Consider the following 15,007-nt stretch of genomic DNA (forward strand, 5'->3'; position numbering starts at 1 on the left):
GAACTGCATACAAAGAAAAAGGTTGCAGGTGCACAATTCAAACATTACCAATTTATTAATAATAATAATTGCAATATAATTTTGCATTTTAAGCGAGGTTCTTCGCATAGTTATGGCCATAAGTAACGGCTTGCCCACCGCGTCCAGGTGACCTCATTAGTCGGGCAAGTCCCTAACATTTTGGGGGGTACAAATCTAGGGTGCGGGACCCCCCAAAATGAAGCAGCTGAGTGACCCCAGGGCAACACAAAAGTGAAAAAATATATAGTGAAAAAGTGAAAATAGGTTAGTGAGAGAGGCTGCTGAAAACAGCAGGGGTAAATTAGTGAGAGGTAGTGAAGGGGGAGATAAAGTAGTGAGAGGTATACAACAGTAGGCTTATCCGGAAGACATTTCCCCAGTACGGGATCCATTTGTAAAATGTGCCAGTTCTTTTTTTAAACTTTTTCTATCTCTTTAGTTGCATCATTAAACTGAGTACTAAGAGGACATACTACTTTAGAATCACCCTCTCCACACTTCTTTTTTTGCTTGTACACCAATAGTTCATCGCTAGTTCTACTTTTAGCTTTGCACATTGTATATTTATATATATATATATATATATATATATATATTATATATACTGCAGAATGACCCGGCACTCAAAAGTCCTTGAATAAATACCTCACTGCTCACGGTGCCTTCCCACTAGGCTTCTCAGCCAGTAATAAACACGAACAGAACGGGCGGCACTCGGAGACTTGAATTTAGTGAAGAAAATGCAGTGACTTTATTGTCAACATCAAATCTACGTTTCGGGGTCGCAGCCCCGTCGTCAGGACCAAGTCAAGAAATTGTATTGTATCTCCACCAATGGTATGGGTGAATTTGAGATTAAAATAATTTTTGTTAATTTTGGTCATGAAATTCTCAAATTCTATCACATCACTATCCCATACGATCAGAATGTCATCTATATATCTTTTACAGATGAATAGATGTTCACCTAGACCACCACTCAAAGTTTCACGTTCCCACTGGCCCACATAGGTGTGCGCAGGGGGGGTGCCTGGTGCGCACAGGCACCCCCTAATGTCTGGCACCCCGATCTCACATGCCTGATGCAGCAATTGCCGAGCAGGCTGATTACAGTCCCCTCTGCGCTGCACCCTGCAGGACTGCATTACTGACCGGACGCCTAGGTTAATCAAGGGTGCCACTGCCACCGGCTTTCAAATTCCCAGCTCCACCTCCATGTACAAAAACAGTGTGATGTGATGTGATTACGTCATGCTGCTCGCACGTCCATCCGTCACACGCCCACCTCTCTCCTTCTATGCTATGCCAACGCCAGCCACTGATGAGGAGCAGCATGCAGCCAGCGTTCCTCTTAGGAAGATAAATTCAATACTGGCAGATGGCCGGCAGCAGCTTTGACACGTCACTCGTTTTTCCAGTAGCAGCAGTAACTAGTCTGCGACTGTCAGTGTCAGTGAGTGACTGACTTGTAAGTAAGCTGCTGCAGCTTGCAGGGGAAAGAGAGGGGCAGCCAGACCAGGCTGAGGAGGAGCACTGTAATTGCATGAGTGCCATCAGGGGTGTTTGGTGCACACCACAACATCTGACAATGTATCTGCTTTATTAAGATTGGTACAAAGGTGGATATTTTATATGCGTTGACCATCAATAGATGGTGCTAGACACGCCCAAAAGGCGGTGCTAGACACACCCCTCCGACGGTGCACCCCCTAATAAAAGTGCTGTGCACGCCAGTGCTGGCCCATATATAGATTTGCCAGACTCGGAGCACAAATACTCCCCATGTCGGTCCTGCAAACTTGTATGAACCACTCATCCAGAAAGGTAAAATACTGTAGTTGTACTTCAATACAAATTCCAAACATTTACATATAAAATGTACCATATGTTCAACTATCTCTGTATCAGTAATAAGAGTCTGTCTCACTGCTTCTATTCCCTTTTTGTGAGGAATCGCTCAAGACTGTACATCAATTGAGCACCATTTATAATTCTTCTGCCATTGTAAAACTTTTACCAATTGTAAAAGACTTCAGTGGAATCTTGAACATATGATTCCAATTTAACCACATATTTTTTAAGAAATATCTCTATATATTCAGACAATCTAGAGGTTAGCGAGCCTATTCCACTGATTATTGGTCGACCTGGGGGGTGGGACAGATTTTTATGTATCTTTGGGATGTGGTAAAAGGTCGCAATCCAGGGGTTTTTGTTAAACAGATAATTGTACTCCTCTATAGTGATACTTTTGTTTCTAAGACCTTCTTTCAACACTATTTCAAGTTCCCCTAAAAAAACATTAGTAGGGTCCTTCTTAAGTTTAGAGTAAGATGTTTCATCTAACAATAAGTTGTAAGCTTTTTTTTCATAGTATTCCCTGTCCATAACCACTACCCCTCCCCCCTTGTCAGCATTTTTTATGACTATATCTCTATTGTCTGCCAACCCTTTCAAGGCTAGAAACTCTTTTTTCGTCAAGTTTTTATTCCTTACATTTTTCATAGTTGATGGTATCCGGTCTATATCCTTTTTGACCATTTTTGACACAGCTCTATATAGGGGACTTTTGACTCCACTGGATAGTATGTAGATTTAGTTTTTAATCCTGACATTGAACTATCACTGTGGTTCCTACTTTCCCAATTCCTAATTGGTGCATCTGATTTCCTCATAAAGTGGCGTTTTAGGGTTAAATTTCTCATATATAAATCTAGGTCAATATATAAAATAAGAATTTACTTACCGATAATTCTATTTCTCGTAGTCCGTAGTGGATGCTGGGAACTCCGTAAGGACCATGGGGATTAGCGGCTCCGCAGGAGACTGGGCACAAAAGTAAAGCTTTAGGACTACCTGGTGTGCACTGGCTCCTCCCCCTATGACCCTCCTCCAAGCCTCAGTTAGGATACTGTGCCCGGACGAGCGTACACAATAAGGAAGGATTTTGAATCCCGGGTAAGACTCATACCAGCCACACCAATCACACCGTACAACCTGTGATCTGAACCCAGTTAACAGCATGATAACAGAGGAGCCTCTGAAAAGATGGCTCACAACAATAATAACCCGATTTTTGTAACAATAACTATGTACAAGTATTGCAGACAATCCGCACTTGGGATGGGCGCCCAGCATCCACTACAGACTACGAGAAATAGAATTATCGGTAAGTAAATTCTTATTTTCTCTGACGTCCTAGTGGATGCTGGGAACTCCGTAAGGACCATGGGGATTATACAAAAGCTCCCAAACGGGCGGGAGAGTGCGGATGACTCTGCAGCACCGAATGAGAGAACTCCAGGTCCTCCTCAGCCAGGGTATCAAATTTGTAGAATTTAGCAAACGTGTTTGCCCCTGACCAAGTAGCTGCTCGGCAAAGTTGTAACGCCGAGACCCCTCGGGCAGCCGCCCAAGATGAGCCCACCTTCCTTGTGGAATGGGCTTTTACAGATTTTGGCTGTGGCAGGCCTGCCACAGAATGTGCAAGCTGAATTGTACTACAAATCCAACGAGCAATAGTCTGCTTAGAAGCAGGAGCACCCAGCTTGTTGGGTGCATACAGGATAAACAGCGAGTCAGATCTCCTGACTCCAGCCGTCCTGGAAACATATATTTTCAAGGCCCTGACTACGTCCCACAACTTGGAGTCCTCCAAGTCACTAGTAGCCGCAGGTACCACAATAGGTTGGTTCAGATGAAACACTGAAACCACCTTAGGGAGAAAATGAGGACGAGTCCTCAATTCCGCCCTGTCTGAATGGAAGATCAGATAAGGGCTTTTACAGGATAAAGCCCGCCAATTCTGACACGTGCCTGGCCGAGGCCAGGGTCAACAACATGACCACTTTCCATGTGAGATATTTTAACTCCACAGATTCAAGTGGTTCAAACCAATGTGACTTTAGGAACCCCAAAACTACATTGAGATCCCAAGGTGCCACTGGAGGCACAAAAGGAGGCTGTATATGCAGTACCCCTTTTACAGACGTCTGAACTTCGGGTAGTGAAGCTAGTTCTTTCTGGAAGAAAATTGACAGGGCCGAAATTTGAACCTTAATGGACCCCAATTTTAGGCCCATAGACACTCCTGTTTACAGGAAATGCAGGAATCGACCTAGTTGAAATTCCTCCATCGGGGCCTTACTGGCCTCGCACCACGCAACATATTTTCGCCAAATGCGGTGATAATGCTTTGCGGTTACATCCTTCCTGGCTTGACCAGGGTAGGGATGACTTTATCCGGAATGCCTTTTTCCTTCAGGATCCGGCGTTCAACCGCCCTGCCGTCAAACGCAGCCGCGGTAAGTCTTGGAATAGACAGGGTCCTTGCTGGACAGGTCCCTTCTTAGAGGTAGAGGCCACGGGTCCTCCGTGAGCATCTCTTGAAGTTCCGGGAACCAAGTCCTTCTTGGCCAATCCGGAGCCACGAGTATAGTTCTTACTCCCCTCCGTCTTATAATTCTCAGTACTTTTGGTATGAGAGGAAGAGGAGGGAACACATACACTGACTGGTACACCCACGGTGTTACCAGAGCGTCCACAGCTATTGCCTGAGGGTCCCTTGACCTAGCGCAATACCTGTCCAATTTTTTGTTTAGGCGGGACGCCATCATGTCCACCTTTGGTTTTTCCCAATGGTTTACAATCATGTGGAAGACTTCTGGGTGAAGTCCCCACTCTCCCGGGTGGAGGTCGTGCCTGCTGAGGAAGTCTGCTTCCCAGTTGTCCACTCCCGGAATGAACACTGCTGACAGTGCTATCACATGATTTTCCGCCCAGCGAAAAATCCTTGCAGCTTCTGCCATTGCCCTCCTGCTTCTTGTGCCGCCCTGTCTGTTTACGTGGGCGACTGCCGTGATGTTGTCCGACTGGATCAGCACCGGCTGACCTTGAAGCAGAGGTCTTGCTTGGCTTAGGGCATTGTAAATGGCCCTTAGCTCCAAAATATTTATGTGAAGTGATGTCTCCAGGCTTGACCACAAGCCCTGGAAATTTCTTCCCTGTGTGACTGCTCCCCAGCCTCGCAGGCTGGCATCAGTGGTCACCAGGACCCAGTCCTGAATGCCGAATCTGCGGCCCTTTAGAAGATGAGCACTCTGCAACCAACACAGGAGAGACACCCTTGTCTTTGGTGACAGGGTTATCCGCTGATGCATCTGAAGATGCGATCCGGACCATTTGTCCAGCAGGTCCCACTGGAAAGTTCTTGCGTGGAAACTGCCGAATGGAATTGCTTCGTAGGAAGCCACCATTTTTCCCAGGACCCTTGTGCACTGATGCACTGACACTTGGCCTGGTTTTAGGAGGTTTCTGACTAGTTCGGATAACTCCCTGGCTTTCTCCTCCGGGAGAAAACACCTTTTTCTGGACTGTGTCCAGGATCATCCCTAGGAATAGAAGACGTGTCGTCGGGATCAGCTACGATTTTGGAATACTGAGAATCCAACCGTGCTGCCGCAGCACTATCTGAGATAGTGCTACCCCGACTTCCAACTGTTCCCTGGATCTTGCCCTTATCAGGAGATCGTCCAAGTAAGGGATAACTAAAACTCCCTTCTTTCGAAGGAGTATCATCATTTCGGCCATTACCTTGGTAAAGACCCGGGGTGCCGTGGACAATCCAAACGGCAGCGTCTGAAACTGATAGTGACAGTTCTGTACCACAAACCTGAGGTACCCTTGGTGAGAAGGGTAAATTGGGACATGTAGGTAAGCATCTTTGATGTCCAGAGAGACCATATAGTCCCCTTCTTCCAGGTTTGCAATCACTGCTCTGAGTGACTCCATCTTGAATTTGAACCTTTGTATGTAAGTGTTCAAGGATTTTAGATTTAAAATTGGTCTCACCGAGCCGTCCGGCTTCGGTACCACAAATAGTGTGGAATAGTACCCCTTTTCCTGTTGCAGGAGGGGTACCTTGATTATCACCTGCTGGGAATACAGCCTGTGAATGGCTTGCAATACTGTCTCCCTGTCTGAGGGAGACGTCGGTAAAGCAGACTCTATGAAACGGCGAGGGGGAGACGTCTCGAATTTCTTGAGACGGGCCCCCACCGTGCCTGAGACCGCTAGTAAAGCCCCAGCGTCATGCTGAGGACTTTGCGGAGGCGGGAGAGGGCTTTTGTTCCTTCTTCTTAGGTTGAGAAGCTACCTGGGGTAAAAATGTGGATTTTCCAGCCGTTGCCGTGGCCACCAGGTCTGTTAGACCTACCCCAAATAACTCCTCCCTTTTATAAGGCGATACTTCCATATGCCTTTTGGAATCAGCATCACCTGACCACTGTCTTGTCCATAACCCTCTTCTGGCAGAAATGGACAGCGCACTTACTCTTGATGCCAGTCGGCAAATATCCCTCTGTGCATCACGCATATATAGAAATGCATCCTTTAAAATGCTCTATAGTTAGTAATATACTGTCCCTATCTAGGGTATCAATATTGTCAGTCAGGGAATCCGACCAAGCCACCCCAGCACTGCACATCCAGGCTGAGGCGATTGCTGGTCGCAGTATCACACCCGTGTGAGTGTATATACATTTTAGGATATTTTACTGCTTTCTGTCAGCAGGTTCCTTAAGGGCGGCCGTATCCGGGGACGGTAGTGCCACCTGTTTAGACAAGCGTGTGAGCGCTTTATTCACCCTAAGGGGTGTTTCCCAACGTGCCCTATCCTCTGGCGGGAAGGGGTATGATGCTAATAACTTTTTAGGAATTAACAGTTTTTATCGGGGGAAACCCACGCATCATCACACACTTCATTTAATTCCTCAGATGCAGGAAAAACTACAGGCAGTTTTTCTCACCCAACATAATACCAGTACCACTAAAAAGGGTATTATCAGAAATGTGTAAAAACATTTTCCATAGCCTCAATCATGTAACGTGTGGCCCTACTGGAAGTCACATTCGTCTCTTAATCGTCGACACTGGAGTCAGTATCCGTGTCGGCGTCTGTATCTGCCATCTGCGGTAACGGGCGTTTTAGAGCCCCAGATGGCTTTTGAGACACCTGGACAGGCACAGGCTGAGTCGCCGGCTGTCTCATATCATCAATCTTTTGTAAAGAGCTGACACTGTCACATAATTCCTTCCATAAGCTCATCCACTCAGGTGTCGACTCCCTAGGGGGTGACATCTCTGTTACAGGCAATTGCTCCGCCTCCACCTCATTTACCTCCTCATACATGTCGACACAACGTACCGACACCCAGCACACACACAGGGAATGCTCTGATAGAGGACAGGACCCCACTAGCCCTTTGGGGAGACAGAGGGAGAGTATGCCAGCACACACCAGAGCGCTATATATATATATATATATATATATATACAGGGATAACCTTATATAAGTGTTTTTCCCCTTATAGCTGCTGTATTGTTATACTGCGCCTAATTAGTGCCCCCCTCTCTTTTTTAACCCCTTTCTGTAGTGTAGTAACTGCAGGGGAGAGCCAGGGAGCTTCCCTCCAACGGAGCTGTGAGAGAAAATGGCGCCAGTGTGCTGAGGAGATAGGCTCCGCCCCTTTCTCGGCGGCCTTTTCTCCCGTTTTTCTGTGGAATCTGGCAGGGGTTAAAATTCATCCATATAGCCCTGGGGGCTATATGTGATGTATTTTCGCCAGCCAAGGTGTTTTTATTGCTGCTCAGGGCGCCCCCCACTAGCGCCCTGCACCCTCAGTGACCGAAGTGTGAAGTGTGCTGAGGAGCAATGGCGCACAGCTGCAGTGCTGTGCGCTACCTTGGTGAAGACAGGATGTCTTCTGCCGCCGATTTTTCCGGACCTCTTCTTGCTTCTGGCTCTGTAAGGGGGCCGGCGGCGCGGCTCTGGGACCGAGCTCCGAGGCTGGGCCTGTGTTCGGTCCCTCTGGAGCTAATGGTGTCCAGTAGCCTAAGAAGCCCAATCCACTCTGCACGCAGGTGAGTTCGCTTCTTCTCCCCTTAGTCCCTCGATGCAGTGAGCCTGTTGCCAGCAGGTCTCACTGAAAATAAAAAACCTAAAACTAAACTTTCACTAAGAAGCTCAGGAGAGCCCCTAGTGTGCACCCTTCTCGGCCGGGCACAAAAATCTAACTGAGGCTTGGAGGAGGGTCATAGGGGGAGGAGCCAGTGCACACCAGGTAGTCCTAAAGCTTTACTTTTGTGCCCAGTCTCCTGCGGAGCCGCTAATCCCCATGGTCCTTACGGAGTTCCCAGCATCCACTAGGACGTCAGAGAAATTAAATTTATTTAGACCACTTGATGGAGCATAGTGTAATCCCTTTTTTAAAACAGTTTTCTCCACAGGAGTTAATTCAGTCTTGGAAATGTTGAAAATACCCTGATCAAGTTTTTCTAGTGTAGATTTCTCACTTTTGCTTCTCTTTTTGGTAGCTCTTCTCCCTCTTTTTCTGCCAATCTTCTTTTTAACTCTCCCGTTGAACCTGATGCCTCCCCTGTTTTCTGATAGTCTGATCTTTCTTTCCAGGGGTTTCTGTATCCTGTATATATATTTATATATATTTATTTTATTTTTTTTACATACAAAATTGCATCACCAGGTGACATTGGCAGAGTTAAGGTCCGTACACATTAGACGATGTCGCTCTGTGTGCGACGTTGTCTAATGTTACCCCTCCCGGGCCGGCCGGTCGGCGGCCGACTATACACACTGAGCGATATGACTGCTCATATCGCTCAGTGACGTCACGCCTCCGCCAGCCCTGCATGCAGGTTGTGGACGACAGGCCAGATCCTGCATGCATGCACTAGCGACAGCAACAATCATTGACGACCCGCGGGGCTGCGCAGCGGTCGTCGCTGGCGGCATACACACTTGCCGATAAAATGAGCGACGTCGCTCAGGGAGGGTGAAAATGAGCGACGTCGCTCATTTTATCGGCAAGTGTGTATGGGCCTTTAGAACCCAAGCCAATATTTTCCAACATAAACACTACTCTATTTCTATGCACAGAACATTACCAAACTATGATTGTGATGATCTGGCTGCAAAGGTCTATCGTACTAACTTCACAGATCCATTAATCACTATGAAATTTCAATGGCTGAAAACACAAGTAGCAACCAGAAATGGATGTATTATCTCCAGTAAAATAAACTAGTCTTAATACAGTACATCAAACAAACCCAGCCAGTGCTTGACTACAGTACATCTTATATGAACAAGAAATTGAATTGACATCTGCAGAGTTCAAGGTCATCATAGCCAGAAAAATAATATAGCATTCAGAAACTTGTAAATTTTTCATAAGCAATTTACTTCTAAAGATAAACATGCCCATTAAGTAATTTCACCCTTATAAATATAGCTGATAGACACACATTTCAGTTTTTCAGAATAACTTCAGCACCAAGGAACTAACAACTATCTTGGATGTGATGAAGAAAGCATCAAAAGACTAGTAATAATTGTACTGTTCATTACCTACATGATGAATGAATGAATGAATGAATGAATGAATGAATGAATGAATGAATGAATGAATGAATGAATGAATGACTAAAATATTTCTCCTGCAAGCACATTTATAGACTATTTTTTTTTCACAATTTGCAAAAATAATAATAATTTGCCAGCATTAATGAACACACATTAACGAGCTGCTCATATGGTCAGATATGAAAATATGTCCAAGTAGAAGTATTGCATAACTTTCTAAGGAACAGAGCGATCTACAGAAATGTGCTTCTGGTCTGCATCCAGCAGCTGTCAAAACATGGTTTCTTACTATTATAGCTTATACTATACGCTAGCAGAGATTTTTCTTAAAATGGAACTAAAGCCTAATATATTAACAGTATATGTTGCAGTTAAGGGTGAACTGAACTGCATTTCTTTACATGTCAAAACACTTCTGCTTCATCAGAAAATGAATCGGAAGTTGCCATTTGCATGGTGCATTGTGCCGTCAGTTCTTGTGAAAGTTTGTCCAACATCTAAGAGATAATCTTTCCAAATAGCCAATTTGATGGCTGGTTAGAACGAAAATCTGGCATTGTATGTGAGCAAATGACAGTTGGCCGGAAAAAATAAAATATTAATATAACCGGTCATTCAGACAAGGTGGTTAAATAAGTTTGATTTAACATACTTGTCTAAACATCTGTTTTACGGTGTTTGGGAGCAAACCGTCGATTATCGTTTGCTCACATAATTTACCAGATTTTCGTACCAAGCAGTCATTAAGTTGGCTAGTTGGAAAGATAATCTTTTAGATGTGTGGGTAGCTTATATCTGTGTACACACCTCTGAAGTGGCGACCCAATGTAAGGATACATTGCATTGATGTAAACACTGCACATCACCATGCAATGACGCAATATATCATTACATACTTAATGTAACAACACTGTGTAATCTCTGGCATTGTCCCATGTGATGTGCAGCAGCACATGAAGAGACCACCCAATTCATCAAATAATGAACGGAGTGGATATGGGAGTACACGCTATAAGCTATATAGGACACTCTTGCGATCCAGGACGGATCACAACAACCATCGTATTCATCATGATGAATTGGGTGGTCACATTGTCCCATCTGATGTACTGCACATCAGATGGGGTGATGCGGTTCGCTAACAATGATAATGTAACAATATATCATGCTGTCATACAGTGGAAAATTACAGCTATCCGTTACAATTTCGAGTCTGCCCAGGTTTCAAAAGTGACTTCACTCAGTATCAAACACCCACACATCATTTTTCACCTGTAGGTACGGAACCCTTATACACTGAAGAAAAAAAATGTCAGACTTGGCTTAAAATTTGTATCTGTAACTGTAATTGTTTGTGAAGATACATAGTTGTAATATAATTTATATAACTACTCAATTTATACAAGATGAAGGCAGCAAATGCTCATAATCATTGGAGCATCTGTTAACAGACATTAAAGTCTTCAGGTAGCAAAATGGTGGTACAGTAGGACTTCCCTATGGCATCACACAGCCAGGGGCGGGTGGTATTAGGGGATTTATTTTATTAAACTATATTTAAAAAAGAAAGGACACAAGTACTAGTAGGAGTATACTTCACTTTCTATAACACATATTCCTTAATAAATCCACAAGCCCTAGTGAAAATAAAACATTTACTGAATGAAAAAATAATTTAGGGTGTATTTACACTGCCCAACACTCGTACCCATAGGTCTGACTAAATGGGGGTATTTATCAAAGCATGGAGAAAGATAAAGTAGAGAGAAATAAAGCACTAACCAATCAGGTCATAACTGCTATTTTTCAATGCCAGCCTGTAACATGAGCTAGGAGCTGATTGGTTAGTGCTTTATATGTCTCCCCGTCATGCTTTGATAGATACCCCCCTATATAATGTAATGTCATGTGAATAATATACCTAAATACACTTTATACATTACTTTATGTTTAGAGATTTGAATACTACATCAGGAAGAACACCATCTTGAAGTAAAGAAGTTTAAAAAGAGTGCTCCTGTAAAAGTTAATTGGAGATGGGCTCAGCAGCCGAATACAAATTAGCATGATCATTACAAATGTACATTAGCATTGATTGAAGCAAAGTTTGTGGCAGAGGCCCTCATTCCGAGTTGTTCGCTCGGTAAAAATCTTCGCATCGCAGCGATTTTCTGCTTAATGCGCATGCGCAATGTTCGCACTGCGACTGCGCCAAGTAAATTTGCTATGCAGTTAGGAATTTTACTCACGGCTTTTTCATCGTTCTGGCGATCGTAATGTGATTGACAGGAAATGGGTGTTACTGGGCGGAAACAGGCCGTTTTATGGGCGTGTGTGAAAAAACGCTACCGTTTCCGGAAAAAACGCAGGAGTGGCCGGAGAAACGGAGGAGTGTCTGGGCGAACGCTGGGTGTGTTTGTGACGTCAAACCAGGAACGACAAGCACTGAACTGATCGCAGATGCCGAGTAAGTCTGAAGCTACTCAGAAACTGCTACGAGGTGTGTAATCGCAATATTGCGAATATATCGTTCGCAATTTTAAGATGCTAAGATTCACTCCCAGTAGGCGGCGGCTTAGCGTGAGCAAATCTGCTAAAATCCGCTTGCGAGCGAACAACTCGGAATGAGGGCCAGAGTCTGGGAAAGACTTCACAAAAAGTTTCATAACACACATAGATGCAAAGACCATCTTTGTCCTGCATCTGTTTGGCAAATCCTACAAACACAATGCAGCAGCAGATTATTATAGAGGCACTATAGAACAGCATGTGCCCAATAGGTTATAATGAGCAATAATCCAATAATAAAAACATGTTCACTAAACCAATGTTACACAACAGAAGCCCTACTTACAGTAGAGCATTATAATCACATTTCATATAATCATATATAACCTATACTGTAGCATATATATATATATATATATACACATACACACATACATACATACATACATACACATATATATATATATATATATATATATATATGTGAAAGTAAATGATATTATATTATACTGTACAGGAGTTAAAGGTTTCACCTGTGTGTTGTGAATGCCTTTAATATTTATTCATTTTAGCAAATAATCTGTAATAATTAGTAACATTCATTCATTTTACTACCTTATGTAATAATATTTAGTAAAACTCATTTCTTTTAAAAGTAATATTTAATCATATTCATTCATTGTACATAGAGCTAGGTTGTCACGAAAGGAAAGTTTATAGAACCTTTTCCAGATCGCTTTAAATATTCATCATGACCAGCATGGGGTCATGTTCCTGACGGGCTGAGAAGTGGATTCTGTCACACGCACCCCCTCCCACCCGTGCACTTGTCAGCCGTGTGACCTGACTACAAGTGGAGCTCCTCAGGAACTGGGAAGCAGCAGACCTGCCTATAAGGGAGATGTACAGCTGTCCCCATATACAGGGTTATACAGTATACACATACAGGAGCCTCTTGTAACACCTGCTCTGATAAACAATGAGGACAAAACAGCTCCCCCGGGGAATACATCGCTCTGAGAATAACATAGTGTCACTGTCAGGTCCCCACTGCCATGGAGTCACTAGAAATGACAGCGTACAAGGCTACAAGCGGAGATCGTGGTGAGCAGGAGCACTGAGCAGGCAGGCAGGCGGCAGTGTGGCCGGCACCGGACCCCCGGGGGTCCCTCTGCAGCCGGAAAGTTTAGTGTGAGCCCCCGCTCTCCCGTCCCCTTACCTGGCTGTGCAGAGCGGGCGTCCGGGAAAAGTTTGTCAGTGAGGAGCTGCTGAGCGGCCGGCGGGGAGATGTTACTAAAATAGGCATCCAGAGGGGCGGCTGCTGCACTCAGCCCTGAGCCGCACACTCCCCTTCCCAGCAGCGCCCGCCCGCAGCAGCAGCAGCAGCAGCTCTCTGACTACTGGAGACTGACACACGGCGCCGGCAGCAGCAGGGGGAGGAGAAGAGACAGACAGGGACAGCGGCAAGCGGGGGTTGCATGAGGCACAGTGCTGCTGGGATAACACTACTGTGAGATGAAACTAGAAACATAATACAGTATGTAGGAGAAGTTTCCATAGACCATCGCTTCTATGGGTAATTACTAATAACTGGATACAGGCACATTTGTCTGCTTAGCAATTACTTTTTGTTTTATACTTTTTAATCTCTTCTCATGGTAATAAAACATGAATCTGTAATTTATATAATATCTTTGCAATGCATAATTGCCATATTGTGGGCATGGCCATGCACCAGGGTAAAAGGATCATTCACAAACCAATGCTAGTAGCTGCCCCCCCCACACACTACTGTTTCTTTATTAGACAAATTATTGTATTCCAACATCAGAAAACCCTCCAGGGGCAAACGCAGGATTTATCCAGGGGGGTTTCCGTGGGTGTGTGTGTGTATGTGTCTCATATATATATATATATATATATATATATATATATATATATAATGCAGTTAAAATGATGGCTGTCGGGATCCCGCCGTTCAGGAGACCGACACCAGAATCCCGACATCCACAGGGTATTCCACTCGGTTGGTGGGTCCAAGCCACCAACCGAGTGTGAATATAACATGTGGTGAGCAAAGTGAGCCACCGGGCCCGAGGCATTGCGAGCACAGGTGACTCGCTGACTCGCTGCCTCGCTTCCGACAGGATGCTGCTGTCGGTATTCTGACAGACAGCATCCCGTGTACCTGTAAAACATACAGATTATATATATATATATATATATATATATATATATATATATAGATCCAGCAGCAGCCGGCACTCCAGTTAAGCAGATAATGCTGCTCCGGTGCCAGAACCAAAGATACACAACTGTCCAACAATGAACGGCACTCAGAGACTCTCTGAGTGCCGTTCATTGTTGGACAGTTATATATATATATATATATATATATATATATATATATATATAAAATACATAGCAGGTCCGGCTTTCCCTGTATAAGTCCAATGCGCCGGGTACCTGCACAATGGAAAAATATATACATACAGATAGGTGCAGCCCTCCTGGTGTTTTAAGTAACACAGGCTCAAACAGGCAACGTTTCAGTGCCCATGCCAGTAATAAAGGGCACTGAAACGTTGCTGTTACCTATGCCTGTTTGAGCCTGCGTCACTTAAGACGGGTGGTCTACAGTAAGCCGACTGACGGGATCCCGGCGCACAGTATACCGGCGCCGGGATCCCGACAGCTGGCATACCGACACTTATTCTCTCTCGTGGTGATCCACGGCCCCCCTGGAGGGAGAATAAAATAGCGTGGCGCCCACCGTGGGCGGTCGGGCTCCCGGCGCCAGTATGCTGGTCGCCGGGAGCCCGACCGCCGGCATACCATAGTGAACCCCTTAAGACACCAGTAGTGCTGCACCTATCTGTATGTACGTGTGTGTGTGTGTGTGTATATATACACACATATATATATATATATACACACATATATATATATATACATACAGTGAGTGTACATATATGGTGGTATACATACCACCAGGGACTGGGAGCGGGAGTTCTGTGAGGAGGGAGGGAGCTGCTGTGG

At 44.7% G+C, this 15,007-nt stretch overlaps 1 protein-coding gene across 2 annotated transcripts in view; it reads right to left on the bottom strand.

Moving 5' to 3' along the window:
• BVES (blood vessel epicardial substance) overlaps nucleotides 1-13,383 on the bottom strand; it is a 168,719-nt gene extending 155,336 nt beyond the window's left edge. Inside the window, exon 1 of one of the 2 annotated variants that reach the window (XM_063917048.1) lies at nucleotides 13,188-13,381. The gene's annotated coding sequence lies outside the window, so the exon portion shown is untranslated. Of the gene's footprint in view, nucleotides 1-13,187 lie in introns of both variants that reach the window. The other variant, XM_063917049.1, reaches the window with a different exon arrangement.
• Between the last annotated feature and the right edge of the window lie 1,624 nt (nucleotides 13,384-15,007).

The sequence above is a fragment of the Pseudophryne corroboree genome, chromosome 4 (genome assembly GCF_028390025.1).
Source record: "Pseudophryne corroboree isolate aPseCor3 chromosome 4, aPseCor3.hap2, whole genome shotgun sequence".
NCBI classification, from domain to species: domain Eukaryota; kingdom Metazoa; phylum Chordata; class Amphibia; order Anura; family Myobatrachidae; genus Pseudophryne; species Pseudophryne corroboree.